Genomic DNA, 16698 nt, shown 5'->3' with positions numbered 1-16698 from the left:
ATTGAACACCCTGTGGCATGCGGGTTGTGTGGTGCTTCTAAAATAGTCTTGTATCTTCTTTTCTATGGTCTCCAGGTAGTAGCGAACTACAACTAAACAACAAGAAAAAAACAGTTACAGTTCTAGGTCTGTAAAAAAACCTTTGCCATTTTTTAGCTGTCAGGAAGCTCATGGGCAGTTTCTGTGCAGCAGCTGTGTGGTTGCTGAAACATTAAACTATCAATGTTTTGCATGTTTCTAAAAGTTAATAGAGTTTCAGAGTCATAGATGATCCTACTCATGTAAGTCATTCATCTACAAGTGTTAAAGTCCTTGACTGTTATGTTAAAAAATATTCAGTAATTTATTTCTTATCTTTTTTCCCTGTGTCCATTGCTTGAATATTATTTTGATGTAACATAACAGTATATCTTTTACTACGATCCTTTTATTTTTTCTATACTTTTTCTTCTGCTTGCAGATTTTCTTTCCCTTTCTGATGCACAGCAGTAGCCACACGTTTTCTATACCTCCTGTCAAGTGGTATAAGACACAAGACCACGTCTGAAAGGCCAAATTGTTGGTGCTAAGAGCTTACCCACATTAGGGAAAATTCAAGCCTTGTTTCAGACCAGTTTTCATTCGGTCCTGTCTTAGGTTGCAATGCAGGATGTAACCAGCAGGATGTATTCTGTTACCAGCTGTTAAAACCAGCTGGGGCAGTGTTCTTTATCTCCTCCAGGACCCATCCTCCCTCCAGGGAATATCTGCTGTTCATGGGCCATCGAGGCTCACTGCATGGCTGATACAATTACATCATCCCATGGGGAGATGCTCCACCCAGGGGGAGGAGCCCAGCATTCCTACCTGGATAAAACCTGAGAGTCAGAACACCAGCACAGCCTGTTTGCACTGGATTCCCAGAGGAAGAGCAGACCCATCTCACCACCACTGGACCTTCAGAGGAAAACTGCACCCTCCTACAGCATCATTGCTCCAACAGAACCACATCTGTCACTCCGGGAGGACTTGACTGGAGTGACACCAACAGCCTGACCAACAGGGTGTCAGGTTGTATTCTGACTCTGCCAGTGTTTTCTTTTTTTGCTTGTTTGCTTTTTTTGTACTACTATATTTTTATTTTAATTCTCCTAGTAAAGAACTGTTATTCCTATTCCCATATCTTTGCCTGAGAGCCCCTTAATTTCAAAATTATGATAATTTGGGGGGAGGGGATTTACACCTTCAAGGGATGCTCCTGCTTTCCTTAGCAGACACCTGTCGTTCCAAACCACAACAAGTCCCATGGACTAAATATTCACTAGTGGTTGCATCTAATGCAGTGTAGGAGTACAGCTGCAAGGAACCCAGTGTGTCCTCTCTGTGAGTGCTCCCGTGGTGCTTGGCAGAGGCAGAGATGGGTTTTGGCAGAGCTGTTGTGATTGAAACCAAACCAGTGGGGCAGTTACATGAAGCCCTGAGCACACAGGGTTGTACCTGGGGATTGCTGGGCAGATTTAGAGCACAGTTAAAATTGAGCTTTGTGTCCCTCTACAGAGTTACTCCTTTGCACTCTAAAGCACTTAGATGCACCAGTTCTGCACCCAGGCTGAAGAGCCAAGGGCTCCTGGGTTGCAGAAGAGCACCCAGGAGTGTTGGAAGAGAAGGAACAGGTCCCTAGATGTTTTGTCTTCCATAACCCTGAGCCGACACTGCCAAGTTCATGCCTTCACTGATCCCCTGAGCCTGGCAGGGAGGGTGATCAGACTACAACAGGACAGGGTGTGTCAGGCTGCTGGTATCAGAGCAGGGGCTCCAAGTTCTGCCTCGTGCAGATGAGCTCGAAAAAGGCAGAGGAAAAAGCAGCAGCAATCATGTCAGCCTGTCAGAGCCCAGCCTTCACACAAAACAACAAGATCCAAGATGGTCAAAGCTGAGTGACCCAAAAAACTCTGCCTGAAATTGTTGTACAGAGCTTGACAGTTATGGACAAGGCCTGCTTTAATGGAATAAAGCCACTGCAGAGGGGACAATGAAATGAAGAGAAAATTACCATGTGAAGAATTTATATCTGATTCTGACACTTTCTTTTTCCATGTAATTATTAATGTGTTTTTTAAAAGTCCATTAAAATTCCATTCAGATTAAGATGAACTATAAGAACAGGAATAAGGGTAATGCATTGAAAGATCCTGTGTTGACAATCAGTTTTAGGCAGTAACCTTAATCAAGGTTAATGCCATTTCAGTGCCTCCTCTCAGGTTCTCATTTTGTGTCTTAGGCTAGCCTGGCATTTTTACACTTGTTTTTGGTTTTTTTTCCCCCAAGTAATCTGTTTTATTCGTGATATATGCTGCAGACTAATTATTCAGGCTTATCCAATGTTTAAATAATTTCTCTGATGAAACTTCATAAAATATTTATTGATAAATGTAAAGTACCCAAGATCTAAAAATATTTTTGCATGGTTTTATTTCAAAACAACGGCTCTTTATGTGGGCCTTCATTCCAAGTTCTCAGTAGTTTAAGTACTTGATTGTTTTCTTCTTGCTATAGAAAAGTCTATGGGAAGTTAATTCTGTTTCTTGGAATCACAAAAATTGTTAATTTTTTTTTTTTAATCTCTGCAAGATCCCATTATGCTGTGCATGTGTACATTACCCTGCATTAATTCTGGCTCATTAAGTGGGGTTTATGGTTTCCACCATAAGCCCCCTGATTCAGCTGCATAATACATCCTACTTAGATAATCTATTTGCCTGTACCACTGCTGTGCCCTCCTGACACTATTTAGCCTATATCTTTAGTACTTTTAGCTGGCCACTGATGCTCCCCCAAATGCAGACATAATCTCAATATTTGTAGTTTAATCCCCTGGAGGAGGAGGAGGAAGAAGAGGGGGAACGGGACAATTCTCAAAGTTTTGAGTTGTCGAAGATCAGAGTGTGGAATCTGCAGAGTCCTTCCTTTTCTGGCAAAAATTCAAATCCTGCCTTCAAAATGCTGATCTGACAAACTCTGTTAGATGACTCATCCTAATTAGGCAAGTGACCTCACTGGCTGTGTCACATTGCTTTGCAATTTAAGGAAAGATTAAAAGATTTGGTCATTAGGAGGGGGGATAAAAACTGCTGCACTTAATTGAGAATACAGGGAATGCCAGAATGCCAGAATGATGTAGCTTTTGTATCTAAAGCAGACTCGGAGAAAAATGATGTGTTATTCACCATATTTTCTAGGAGTAAAGTAGTGGATTTCATATACTCATGCTCACAATGTCATTTGTATTTTGGGAACAGCACCATCAAGTGGATGGAAAGACAGCGTTAGGTCACTTTTCACTCTGTCTTTAGAGGTAGACACAAGAAAATAAACAGTTGTCTTTGCTTTAATATGGGCTAAAATTTATTCTCAGCCAAAAGGAAAACCAAGGAATGTCCTGCACCAATACAATTAACATTGTACTTACATCTCACTCTGAATTGTACAGCAATTTATCAGGTTCTGGGGTGGATAGGAAGGTCTGAGGACTGGCCAGGTTTTATCAGCTGTGTTGGACCAGGCCAGAGCAGTGAGTTACAGGTGGACTGTCAGGGAACTGTAGGAAAGCTTCCTCTGGTGCAGAAGGGGATTTTTCAAGGTGATGTGCTGTGGGTGAAAGGCACCTTCCACCTCCCTCTGGTAATTCCTTTTTTGACTGGCGATTACTATTGATCAGCCTCCTCGGAGCTGCATGTTTTGTGGAATGGAAGTCACCCCACCAGGCTGTCATGGGATGTGTTCTGAGGCAAATATGTTGGGAAGGAAATTTTTTGGGGGCCTCAAGCCAGTGTGGGAGTGATGTGTGAGGCAAAAATATACAGATGGTCATAATCTCCTGTATCCATCTGATTTATTCTTTTTTTAATCACAGTACATTCTGATTATAGCTTTGACTTTGCTCTGCCTTTGCTACTGTTTTCCAGTGCATATCAAAAAAAAAAACTTTTGTCTGTTCTAAAAAATATTAAGCAATGGTCTAAGCTGCTCATCTGCTAAAAGCTACCCATATTTATCCACCTCTGTTGTTTACTGTCATTAATAGCAATTGCATTTCACAATCTGACCTTGAAATGACAGTTTATGTGCATAAATTCTCTCTCCCTCTAACACACATAAACACGCAGTATTCATGAACACAAACATTACATCAAAAATCTCTGATTTAATACTAGAAAAATGCAGGTGTGAAGAGAGAATGCCTAATGGTATTTGAAACATTAATATAACAATATTTTTACTTTTAATTTTTTCAAAAGAATTTAATTTTGTAATTTAATTTTTCATTCTTTCACTCCTCCCCAGCATAAAATAAAAACATCAAAAGCAACTGCACAGTTAGAACAGAGGCATTGTGTGGTTGTGGTGCTGTACCAGAAAAGAGTAACAGCACAAACACCAGAAATTCTGTTTTCTAATAAAAGTGAATATGCAGTTGGCTCACTGTAAAAAAATTATTTGATGTACCTATAAGAAGTATCTGGAGACCATTTGATGCAAAACTGTTGTGCCTCCCACTTGGTAGTTAATTTTAGGGATGTGTTCTCTGTGTTCAGCTGAGAACCTGCTTTCTGTTTGCCTTCTCCCCTGTGAGCATGGAGAGAGTTGCAGCACTGAAGATGGAAAAAGGATCTTTGTCCATCCTGCAGGTAGCTGTGACTTTTGGGATGAGTGAGTGTCGCCCAGCTTCATTAAAACACCTAGGAATCCTTCAAGGGAAAAGGCACCATAGATTAACTTCTGTTAGAATTCTGTCCCACACCTAAGTGTTCATTTTCTGAGGAGGATTGATAGTGTTTCTCATTACAGTAATCACATTAGATCTCCTAACCTCATATTCAGGCACTGATGGAAAGGAAACACAGCTTACAAGCGCTTAGAACCTCTTTTGGCAGCTCTCTCTGGGGGGACATGTATTTTCCTGACCATAATGAGGACCATAAAGAAGAGAAATGGTGTGGCCTGGTATAGATAGGGAGTCACATTACAGTAACTTTTCACCAGAATTACAGTAGTTAGAGACTACTATATTACAGCAGTGCTTGGTAACTTTTCTACTCTTAGGAGCCAACTGTCAACATTTCTGTTATAAACTCCATTTTTCAGGAGTTTATAACTCCTCTGGAAATTTCACTCTCACAGTGAAGCTTACTTTAGAAAGACTAAGTAAGGGAGTGATCCTTTGACAATGAAATAGAAGGGAAAATGAAAAGAAACCTGGAATCCATGCATTTTCCATTTTGTTTCCTTTACCTTAGTATGGTTGCTTTGGGTTTAGTATAAGGGACTCACAAATAGAGTTTTCAAAAGCAGTTCAGTGCTGATACAGAAGTTATTAGTGTGTAGTCAGAATCCAGCCTCAGGTCCAATGAACAGCTTCCAAAGAGCCTCTAAATGTGTATAGAAAAGGCTGATCCTCTGGGACAGTCTGGGAACAAGAGAAAAAACCCAACAAAATGCAACCAAAGCACTGCAAAATGAGGGGATGGATTCTTCCCTGGCAGGGTGGGCAGGCCCTGGCACAGGGTGCCCGGAGAAGCTGTGGCTGCCCCAGGATCCCTGGAAGTGTCCAAGACCAGGTTGGACACTGGGGCTTGGAGCAGCCTGGGACAGTGGGAGGTGTCCCTGCCCATGGCAGGGTGATGGAATAAGATGATCTTTCAGGTCCCTTCAAACCCAAACCAGCCTGAGATTCAGTGATTTCTAAGTCTGAAGACAGTCTCACCCTGGCATTAAAGGGCAGTGAAGGTGCTGCTTTTCCAACAGGATGTTAAACAAATAACATTCTTTAGGCACTGGAGTTTTTGTTGAACTCTTCCAAGGCCCTGACAGCAGCTTCAGTGCCACAGCCAAATTTCCTAAGTGGTCATTAGAGTGTGTGAACAGTGCAAAAATAAAGCTGCGAGTTTTCATCCAAACTTCCAAGCAAACCTATGGCTGTTTTTCATGACCTTTTTGAATAAATCTCTAGAATCACCCTTGTATTCAAACTTTATTAGAATGCCCCTTAAATGTCAAACTTTAATGTCTTGCAAGGTTTCATTTCTATTTGCAGTGTATCTTCTGGTGTAATTTGCACAATCTCAGGATGGTTTGGGTTGGAAAAGACCTTAAAGATCATCTAGTTCCAACCCTCTGCCATGGGCAGTGAAAGTCATCCATTATTGATGGTAACTCTATGACTTTAGAGGTCTTTTCCAACCTTAATGATTCTATGGTCCTGTGATTCAAGGGTGTTGCAATCCAGTATGACACACTGAAGTAATCAGCAGGATAATTACAGGAGAAATATAGTAATAAAGAAATGTAGAAAAAAAAAGGCTCTATATTTAATTAATGTGCAAAATTAAAACGGTGGCAAAGGTATCTCCAAGCTGTTCAGCTCTCTTCTGCTGTTGAGCATTCTTGATTCATTGTTTTTGCATTTTGGACTTCTGTCTTCCAAGCAGCAACTTTTATTTATTACCATTGTTGGTGAATGTTGGGATTCTGTGGGATTCACTGAGCCAAGCTGCTGGTGCCTTTTCACTGAGGCTGAAATGGCTGATTGGATTTTGTGTCTGCACATCCAACTCCTGCAAATCAGAGCTTCCAGTGGAAGATGATAGAAGTCCCTGCCAGGAGGTGGTAGCCAAGTGGGGGCAGGCTCTCCTCCCAAAGAACAAATGCTAGGACAAGAGGAAATGGTCTCAGGCTGGCCAGGAAGTTCGAGTTTGGATATCTGGGAAAACTTCTTCACCAGAAGAGTTGTCAAGGACTGGCACAGGCTGCCCGGGGAAGTGTTGGAGTCCCTGGAGGGATTCTAAGGCGTGTAGGTGTGGCACTTGGGGGCACTTGGGGAGCACTTGGACTTGACCACCGCAGAGGTCTTCTCCAACCTAAAGGGTTTTGTGAGCTATAATTCTTTGACGTTACTTATTGATGTTATATACATGCATATACACACTATACCCACATACACCAAGAATAGCAAGGTCTCATAGAAGATTTCTGTTTCTTCTATAATCTTCCATCTTCTGGAACAGGATGATGTTCCTGCAGCCTGGTTTCCCACAATCTCTGCTTCATGTGAGACATCTGCTTGTGGACCCATCTGTTTCTCTCAGTGTGCAAAACGCATACCTACAACACCTTCCTTTTGCAGCCATTTCTCTGCCATTCCTGCAGCTGAACTTTCCTCATTCCACTGTATCAAGCAGAACATTTTTCTGCATTTTATATTTAATTACAGGGAAAATTAATGCAAGGTAAAAAAGGACAAGCACCAACAAGAAGAACAATAATTCTCATTGTGCAGTTTTAGTCATATTTTATATTGTTGCCTGACACTCATTGATTGAGCCTTGAGTCAAGAAACAGATGAATCCTCATCTCACATTTTTCCTTTCCATATTTTTTATGATTCTCTGTTCTTTCCAGGACAGTAAGTAGGAATAATTAATTGCTCAATTTCTTTGCTGGATATTCAAATAATTACTCACTGTATATATGGCAGAACAAATACCTCATCATTAGTACATTTTCTAAACTTATTTTTGGGAGGTGTGTGTGCTCATTGTCAAGATAGACATGAAAGGTCAGAGGGTTTATTTTATTTTATTTTTTAGCCCCAGCTTGACTTTCACACAAAAAATTCAGACTGTAAAACACAGGGGAGATTATTTTCCCAGAGAGTTAGAAAACTAATGATATTTTATGATTTTCAAAATCAAATTTTCTTGCTTCCATGGTGTTATGACAACACAAGGTAATTGTTATTATTCAAAGGCCAGAATATACTTACAATCTCTTCCCTGGATTCCTCCATAAACTAAAACTCTTCTTTTCTGAAACAGCCGCTTAGGAATTTTGATTATTGCTGATACCTTACCAATTGAATCAGAATAAAAATTGAAATTGCCATCAGTACAGTAATTTCAGCCTCCTTTTCAATAAGCATTTTTAATGCTTTAGTTCTGACAAATAAAAACAGTAGTACATACAGGTGGATAAAAGCTTTTGATACAACTCTTCTCACAAAGGGAGATGTTTTTGAACACACTTTTAATCAAGTCAGAATCAACAATAATTTTTTTAATGACTTTGTGGTTTGAGTGATATATCAAAGTATGTAAAACAATACTAATCTCTAACATGAGTAATAACAATCACTTTAGGGAGGATAATTTGCATTCTTTTGGGGAACGTGTAAATCCAGGTGGAAAAATCTACAAAAAAAAAAAAGAAACCAAACAAGTTGTTCTAGCATGTCAGATAATCTGCATGAATGAAGTGCCTGCTTTTAAAGATCATTGCATCTATAAAAAACAAACAAACCAACAAAAAAAACTCTTTAAAAAATTTATAATAGAATTATACTCCTTGTTGAATGCTAAGATCAGACTTATGTCGGTGAGAATATGTTTAAACACACACTACAGTTCAAGGCTGAAACCTTATGCTTTTGTGTTGGGAGCCTGAGAGACTGGCAAACAAAAGGATTGAAATAAGTTTTATTTTCCTATTTCTGCTGCTCCTGAATGGGGTAACGTTATCAGCAGAGATAATAACACCTTTAAATGAGCTGGAATTTATTTGGTTTACAAGACCACATGGGAAGATTGACAGCATCTCAAAGAGCAGCAGTCAGGGAGGATGTGGCTGCAGTACTGACAGAAGTGATTTTTGAAGTAATGAAGAAGGTTCTGTGATGAAGTTCCCTGAAGCACATCCTGCCTGCCGTGGGCACTTACTGGATATTGTCACCCATCTGTGGCACACAAGAGATTCCCTTTCTCCAGAAGCAGGATCAATAGGATTAGGGGATTTGTGCTCAAAGCTTGCCTGTGGCTCCTTGTTAAGCAGGTCGTGCGCTTTATAGCTGCCTTGGACTGGCTTTCTGCACTGTGCCATGGTATTAATCAACTAAATAATATTCCTCCAGCCTGCTGGCTTGGGCAGGGTTTTCAGTAGTCTAAAAAATATTGTATTTAAAAAAGAGTCAGAAGTCAGACTCCAAAACTCATGTTTAGAATTTTAAATGGACTGCTCCTCCAGATTTCTGAGTCCTCCTCAACTTTCCTAGAAGCTGGAGATGCTCACAATTACTTATTTTCTTATTAGAAATGAATTGACAGCCAGAGCTCTGCAGAGGAGCTGCTGCCTGTGTGTGTCAGCCAGGGTAGGTGTGCAGAGCCAGAGGTGTGACCCAGCCACCCAGAGCCCCCCAGGCAGGGCAGGGGATGGCTCCTGGCAGCTCCTCCAACACCCAGCCCACCTAACTCTCCTTGGGAAAGCCAGGTCTGCTTTGCAAGACATGATTTGCATGAACTGGTAAAGCCTGACTTGTGTGCTCCAATTTAATGGGCTTCCACTGAAGTGTGGAGCTGGGAATTTTTATCCCTGCTCATTGTTGTGGGCTGGGATAAAGCCACACCAAAAAGAGGTGATTATGGAGGGAGCTGAGGAATCAAGTTCTTTGCTGAGCCCTACACGAGGCACATAAAATGCCAGCTTTGAATGATGGCACATAACATTTCACTGCCCCATTCAACAGCAAGGAAAGAGTACTGCTGTTTATCCTACCCACTTTAATGTAATTTATAACCCCTGTTCCGTGTGTGCCCCCTGTTTGTGGAGAGAGGCTGCTGAGACACACAGCTCCATCATCCTGCACACAGAGGGGCTCGTGGAAGGGCAGAGGGGCCAGCTAAACCTGGATCTGGACACACCAGGACACCCCCATCTCTAAAGAAAGGAAATGAGGGGAAAAAGTAATTTTGTTACTTGTGAGGTAAATTTTTCAAAGGTTTCCTGCTGAGGAGTTAAAAAAAAAAAAGAAAAAAGAAAAAAGAAAAAAGGCAGCTTACCTGTAGCTTTGCAATTGAGGAGTTCATTACAGAGCTAATTAGATGAAGTGCTTGATCAGTGATGGGTAAAATATGTCAGAACTTATCTGAGCACTGGTTTAAGAATAGGCTTATCCTTCTCCTCCAATGGAACAGAAATAGACTCCAAAGCAGAACGAGCTGTTTCTCAGGAGAATTTGGCTTAAGAAGTTCACTATTAAGGAAAGAAATTTAACTCAAGTTTATTGTTTTGGAGCTGCATCAGTGGACATGAGTTTAGCTTTGTCATGCTATCCATGAAAAGGAAAAAGCACATGAAGGAGCCCAGGAGGACAAGGACTGCACAGGACAGTTTTGTTGAAACTCAGTGTGTATAGATTTGAATATTTGGGACTTGAACAGAGACAGGTAATAGTGGCTGAAATTGCAATAGGAATGGACATTGGTGCTAGCTCAGTGAAAATAAATGTACTGGAAAAACTGGGCATGAGAAAAATCCTGGGTATATATACATCCTCAGCTATTTTATAGAGGACAAAAGGACAGAGGAGCCATTGAGCGGAGCGAGTTATCTGTCTGCTAAAGGATTAAACTTTCCCTGATGTTCCTTGTCTAGCAAACTGCAATGACTTTTGCAATGATACTGTTCAGCTGCAAAAATGGCCAGCTAAAGAGAGGAAAAACATTTTTTATAAAACTGTCGTAAGATATTTAATGAGAATCTTTAAGGTAATTTTTTAAAAGACACAATCAACCATTTTGGAAATGCGAGACCATTTTGGAAAAAAAAAATAAAGAATTTTATATTCACAATCAAGTACAGATATTCATCCAGGGAATCCCACAGAATAGATTACAGATTGCAAATACTTTTCGAGTTAATTCTCTGTTAATTTCCTGATGCCCAAGTTGAATGGATGACGTCAGTTGTGCTACAACACCAGCAGTGATGGTCAAATTAAGATTTAGCACCATGAGAGAAGTAATATTGATTGGAAGGTGTAAACAGGCAGTAACACTGATAATCATCAGGTATTTTTAAAGTGATTAATATCTTTGATTGGGAAAAAAAATTTGGTATAAATATTGGAGAAAAAGCAGAACTGCTGGAGTTCATGTATGGCTTTACCATACCTGATTCAAAATCTGTTCCTAGGTCCAGATGTGAATAAAGAGAGATATAAAATTTCACTGTATAAATTAGGAGGAAAAATAAGGAGAACATTCATTTTTTAATACACAAGAGTACTAGCTAAGAAAGTCCAAGTTTGGATCCGGCAAAGAGAGTTTGAGTTTGGATACAAAAAGTCATGGCCACGTTTATCAGTTATTATAGTAGGAAAATCTGTGGGACTTGTTATTAGATTATGGATCATCTAGATGCATTTATCAAAGAGAAATTGCTGCAAAATATTTTATAAATTCTTCTTTGAAGAGCATCAAGTGGGAAATCCCTCACTTTAATTTACAGGGCATTTATGAAATCACTTTATATATACAATGAAAATATTCCAAATATTACTCTAATTCAACCCAAAAATACAAAGGACAAATTGGTGAGATCAGTAAGTTATGAATTGGGAGCAGCTCTGGATCCCAGTGACAGAAGGCAAATATGAACAAGAGTTTGGGAATTAGGGGTCTAAATGCCGGTGCCTGAAAGCTGAGGTTCCCTGATTTCTGTTATAAAGTATTTGAAAGAAGAAATGTGTTGTAAGGCAAAGAAATACAGTGAGGAAACAAATCCCAGGCAGGGTGGTCAAAACAAAGGGCAGGACAGTGACAACAACCTACCAGAGAGGAGGTTATGTCCCACTTTATTGATGATTAATGTTGAAAAAGTTGATGTTTTATTTGAGAGAAGCCTGGAAAAGTTCAGGTGGCAGGGTAAAAAAGAACCTAAATATGAATGTCTGCAAAACTTCTCTGGAAATGTAAAAAGACAAAACTTCCTGTGAATTTAATGAGCATTTTTATTTTCTGCCATAACGAGTTTTTTAACTCATGATCAGAAAATAACTCTTCTTTTAGAAATATAGTATCCATCTAAAATGGGGAAATGTTTGAAGGGTGTGAATCAAAACCAGGGATTTTTTATTCTTTAAACTTGAAAACCCATTCTCTGAGTTATGGTTGTTGCATTACAGTACAAGTAACAAAACTAATTCAGAAAAGAAAAATAGATCTCATCTGAGTAGAGATTTTTGCTTATCATTAATCTTTATTTAGTTTATTAATATATTTTTACAGAAATAAACATCATTGCACTTCTGAGAAATACTATTCATGTTATTGTGGAAAGGGAGTTAAAAATAATAAATCGATAGAAGATAAACCAAAGTAAAAAAAGAAAAATTCTTCTTGAAGTGAAGGCAAAATATGGTAGCACCAACCTTCTTTACTCTTTGATGTTTTCTATGAGTTGAAGTCACTAATCATTACACACATGTAACAAAAGGGAGAGATGTGGTTCAAATCCCAGTTTGAAGCCAATCATTTACAGACGTATTCAGCGCCACTTTCTCGGTCAATCCAGGCACAAAGAGCACGAGGGAAGGTTACTATCGACTTGCCATTCCTTGTTCTCAGATTAACTTCCTCAGTCTTTCCTTGCACGGTCCCATTCCTGTGAAGTTTGTTTTGTTGTTTTTGTTTTTTTAACTGGGATTTTTTTCCTCATAATGTCCTGACAGATGTGTAAGAGAGCAAAAAAAGAAATTTCATCTGAGGCACTTCTGTGTTGAGGAACCGAAATACAGCCCTGAACAGGTTTTTCCCCACTGTTGGACCATTTAGTGAAAAACTTTGATACATAAACAGAGAAATAAAGAAAAAAAAAAGAAACCTTGTGATTAATCTTAGAGTAGTAATCTTCTGAATTTCCAGGTCTTTTGTATTTAATATTTGAGCAGGGACACTCCAAGCTGCTTTTTTGTTACTTCTCTACATTTTGGCATTTATTTTCCATAGTTGTCACCATTTTTTCCACTAATTCTACTACATTCTTACATTTGTTAATACTTGTGTCCATGGAAATCACTGTAAAATATTAGATAAAATGTGGTTTTCTCTTAACAAAATAAGATGATATTTTTTCTTAAAAGAATATTGCCTCTCTGTCAATTTCATTTACAGAATGTTCTAAAATCTCAGGCACCATTTCACATTGCAAAAGCAATTTGTGTTCCTAGGAGACCATCCTGAAGGAACATGAGGAATGGAAAACAACCAACTTAAACATTAATTCAGTTCCTTCAAAATCCAGTCTTGAAATTCCAGATTTTTTTCTCCATCCCTTCATTAGCAAACAGAGAATTCAGACAGCAGTTGAGTAGGCAGCTTATGCCTATAGACATTTTACAGCTTTAAATGTTCACGTTGCTAAAAGCTCCTTAAATAAATTAATATATGAATTAATTAATTAATGGGATGTTCAAGCTAGATTTCAGTACCCAAGAAATTTAAGAACCTTTTCATCAACTTCCTCTTAAAATGTTTTAAAATCTAGGGCTTGTTAGCTTTGTCCCCAGTCATCTTACTGAAGCTCCTTATCTAAATCTTCTTATTAATATTTCTTCAGGGTTGTTTTCTGTCATCCTAAATGCATTTAGTCTCCATAGTCATCACCTTTTTCAGGACTCCTAGGACAGATCTTAAGCACTGAGGATGTACCACTCTGAAGGTTTTGCGCACATTTTCACTGGAAGTCGTGCTCAACATCAAAAAGAAAAAAAAATATGGCTAATTACCAAGGAAGAGTTGTAGGTACTTTGCTTGTAAATTGCAATTCCATGCTTTTAAGAGCTCCTGGTTCTAGGGGAGGACAGGAGCCTTAGAACATTTGAAGTCATAATTATACTAGAATAATTCAGAGAAATTCTGAAAGTAACTTCTGTTTGATAAAAGACTTTTATACTGGATTTGAAGTGCTTTTTGTGAAGATTAGTACTGAAAATATACAAACAAACAAGCAATATCTCCTACCCTTTCATTTTATAATTATTTTTGGAGCAACAACAAATGACAGGCTTTTTTTTTTCCCCTCACAAAAAATCATTGCATCAATCATGGTGTAGAAATTCCTACAAGGTGTGACACCTGTGAGAAGGATGGGAAATGCAGCAGCAGCTGTGCACAAACCCCCAAAGCCTGTAGAAATTATGCTCTCTTACATAAATCTATGAGGACACAAACACCATTTTTTTTTTTCTCGGAAAAAAGCATTTCTGTGATCCTGCATTTGCCATACACCTGAGTTTCAGAGTAACAGTGGAAGAGAAGAAATAAATCATCACAACAACCTTTTGCTGAGACAATTAGTAGGCTGGGCATGACTCATTGAATAGCGTGAGATAATTAATTTTTATTAGAGGCAGGGGATTTCATACAAAATAACATTGCAGCTGAATGGATGGATTTAGGGTGTTTCTATGACTCGTACAAATGTTCTAGGGTATGCAAAGATTTTTAAAATACTTTTTTTTATGTGTATAAGGAGAAGGAGCACAGTCAGAGGGAAGAGCGTAGTCATAAAATCGTGGAATGGTCTGGGTTGGAATGAATCTCTTTGATCAACCCCTTCCATTCCCCTGTGGTGGGCAGGGAAAATTTTCCCTGGATCAGGTTGCTCAGAGCTCCATCCAACCTGCCCTTGGCTCCTTCCAGGAGTCCATGGTATTCCTTCATTTTATACCCATCCAAAAGTGTGTGTGTGTGTATATATATATATATATATGTGTGTGTGTGTGTGTGTGTGTGTGTGTGTATACATGCACACAGAAAAGCATTAACAGATACACATGGAATGAAAAATCACAGGGCTCATGACCTCACTGACCCCCAGGCAGAAATCCCCTGAGTTCTTTGGAGGTATGGGATTTCACTCCAGCAGTAGAATTCTTCCAAATTGCATTCTTGTGCTTTGCCTCGTTACTGAACGTCGTAAAACTGCAACAGCCAAGATGAAACACTAAAAATCATCTTTTGCTCTAACATCAGAGAGGTAGAGATTTTGTTCAGATGTGTCACAAATAACAACTCAAACTCCATCCCCTCCCAGGTGTCAGAAATGGTTCTGGAAGAGCTCACAAAATGTCTTGGAGCCTTCCCACACTTTCCAAGCTGGGCTGGCCCAGGTAAAATACAAAGCATTTTACTAGAACTTAAAAGAATTTTAGTTTGAAGCAGACTCCATTAATGTTACCTACTTGTTCGAAATATATGTTTTTAGTCTTATCATCAAGTCCCGTACCCAACTGTTTTTGTATTTCTACCAGGGAAAATGTGATTGTCCAAGTAACTATGGCATAAACCCTTTAAAATTTATGTATTTTTACAACTTTTAAAATCATCTAAAAGGGCATTTTCTTCAAGTCGAAGCAGAGTCAAATCTTACCATGTAAATATTCTGGGATAGACCTTTATGTTCCAGGATTGGGTTGTTGTTTATTTTTTTACATAATTACCTTAATATTAAAAAAAAAAATAATAATGCTCTTTGGGATATGACCACCTCAATCCCACCCACACATTCAGTAGAAGCTCCAAACAAATTAGATTCACGTTAAAAAACCCCAAAAAACTAAACCAAAAACAAACTTTAAAAGCCCTACTGCAATCTAACACAGTTATAGAATAATTAATGGGAAAGCTCTTATGCATTTGAGTAGCTAATTATTAGTTATCTGTAAAATTGGGAAACACTTTTTTTATTTGAAATTATTTAACTTTATGAAGTTATGTTCTTAAATAACATTAAAAGTAGAACTTGTCCATTTTTTCTTATCAGTATTTAATATCTGCATCTCTGTACAGTGGTCAGAGCTACAGATAAGACTTTCCTGTAGGGAGTTAATGCAGTTTCACTAACAGACATTTATCCATACCATACGTTGGACAAATAGTAAAATACTGTTGAATTTCCATTTCTTTCCCAAGGGTAGCCACTTTAAAGATTTATTCTCCACCACCTACTTCCTTTATTGTGTTCATGCTAAAACACCTTCTTCTTCTGACTGTGTTCAACTCAATCATACCATACCATAAGAGCTCAAAAACTGTATAGGATGGACAGAATATCTATTATATCTTAATTAAGATAATAGAAAACCTTGCATATTCAAATGTCACTGTCAAGCCTTAATTATTTAGAGGGAGGAGTTAGGAAAAGTACCTCTCTACTTCCATCTAAATATTCCCCCTTGAAGAAGACAAAGGATTCTGAAAGCTTTATAAATAATAACAAAGGAAATGGAATATACAGGGGTTGTGCATGGTTTCCACACAGTAATTGCTACAGCTAATTAATCAAATCACATTAGTAGAACAGTTGCTCATTTCCTCCTAAAGCTGTAGTGAGTGTTCCCCTGGCTCCATAAGTGCATTTGGCATGGCGCTCAGCAGCCAGGGAATATTGTTCTTGTGTCACAGTTCATCCCTTGTTTGATGCTGTGCTGGGCGGTTGGAACCCTGGGCATGGAGAATTCCGGACTTTCTGTGCTGACAGGCACTGACCCCCAAGCAAACACTGCATTTGACCTGAGGGCGTGGAAAAGGCTTCCAAAATTGAGTGACAGCACTGGGATTATGGGTGTGTAGTTTGTAGGTTTTCACATGGTGGAAAACTTAGAGTTTAAGGTTTTAGAGTATAGTAATATATAAAGCAAGATGGAGGTTTTAGGGTGGAGGCTGAGTCTTTCTTTTTCACCTTCTTCTTCATGGGTCTGGGTGGTATTTTATAATTAGATGGAAAAGTCCTCATTGTGGGCCACAGGTGGTTGATTATTGGGTTAAAAGTAAAAATAATTTAGGTGTCATTTCTTAATTGGACAGTTTATCCTTAAAAAGCCTTGTA

The sequence above is a fragment of the Chamaea fasciata genome, unplaced genomic scaffold (genome assembly GCF_029207755.1).
Source record: "Chamaea fasciata isolate MVZ Bird 193981 ecotype frontalis unplaced genomic scaffold, bChaFas1.0.hap1 SCAF_12, whole genome shotgun sequence".
NCBI lineage: Eukaryota > Metazoa > Chordata > Aves > Passeriformes > Sylviidae > Chamaea > Chamaea fasciata.
Note: the sequence above shows the minus strand (reverse complement) of the source record.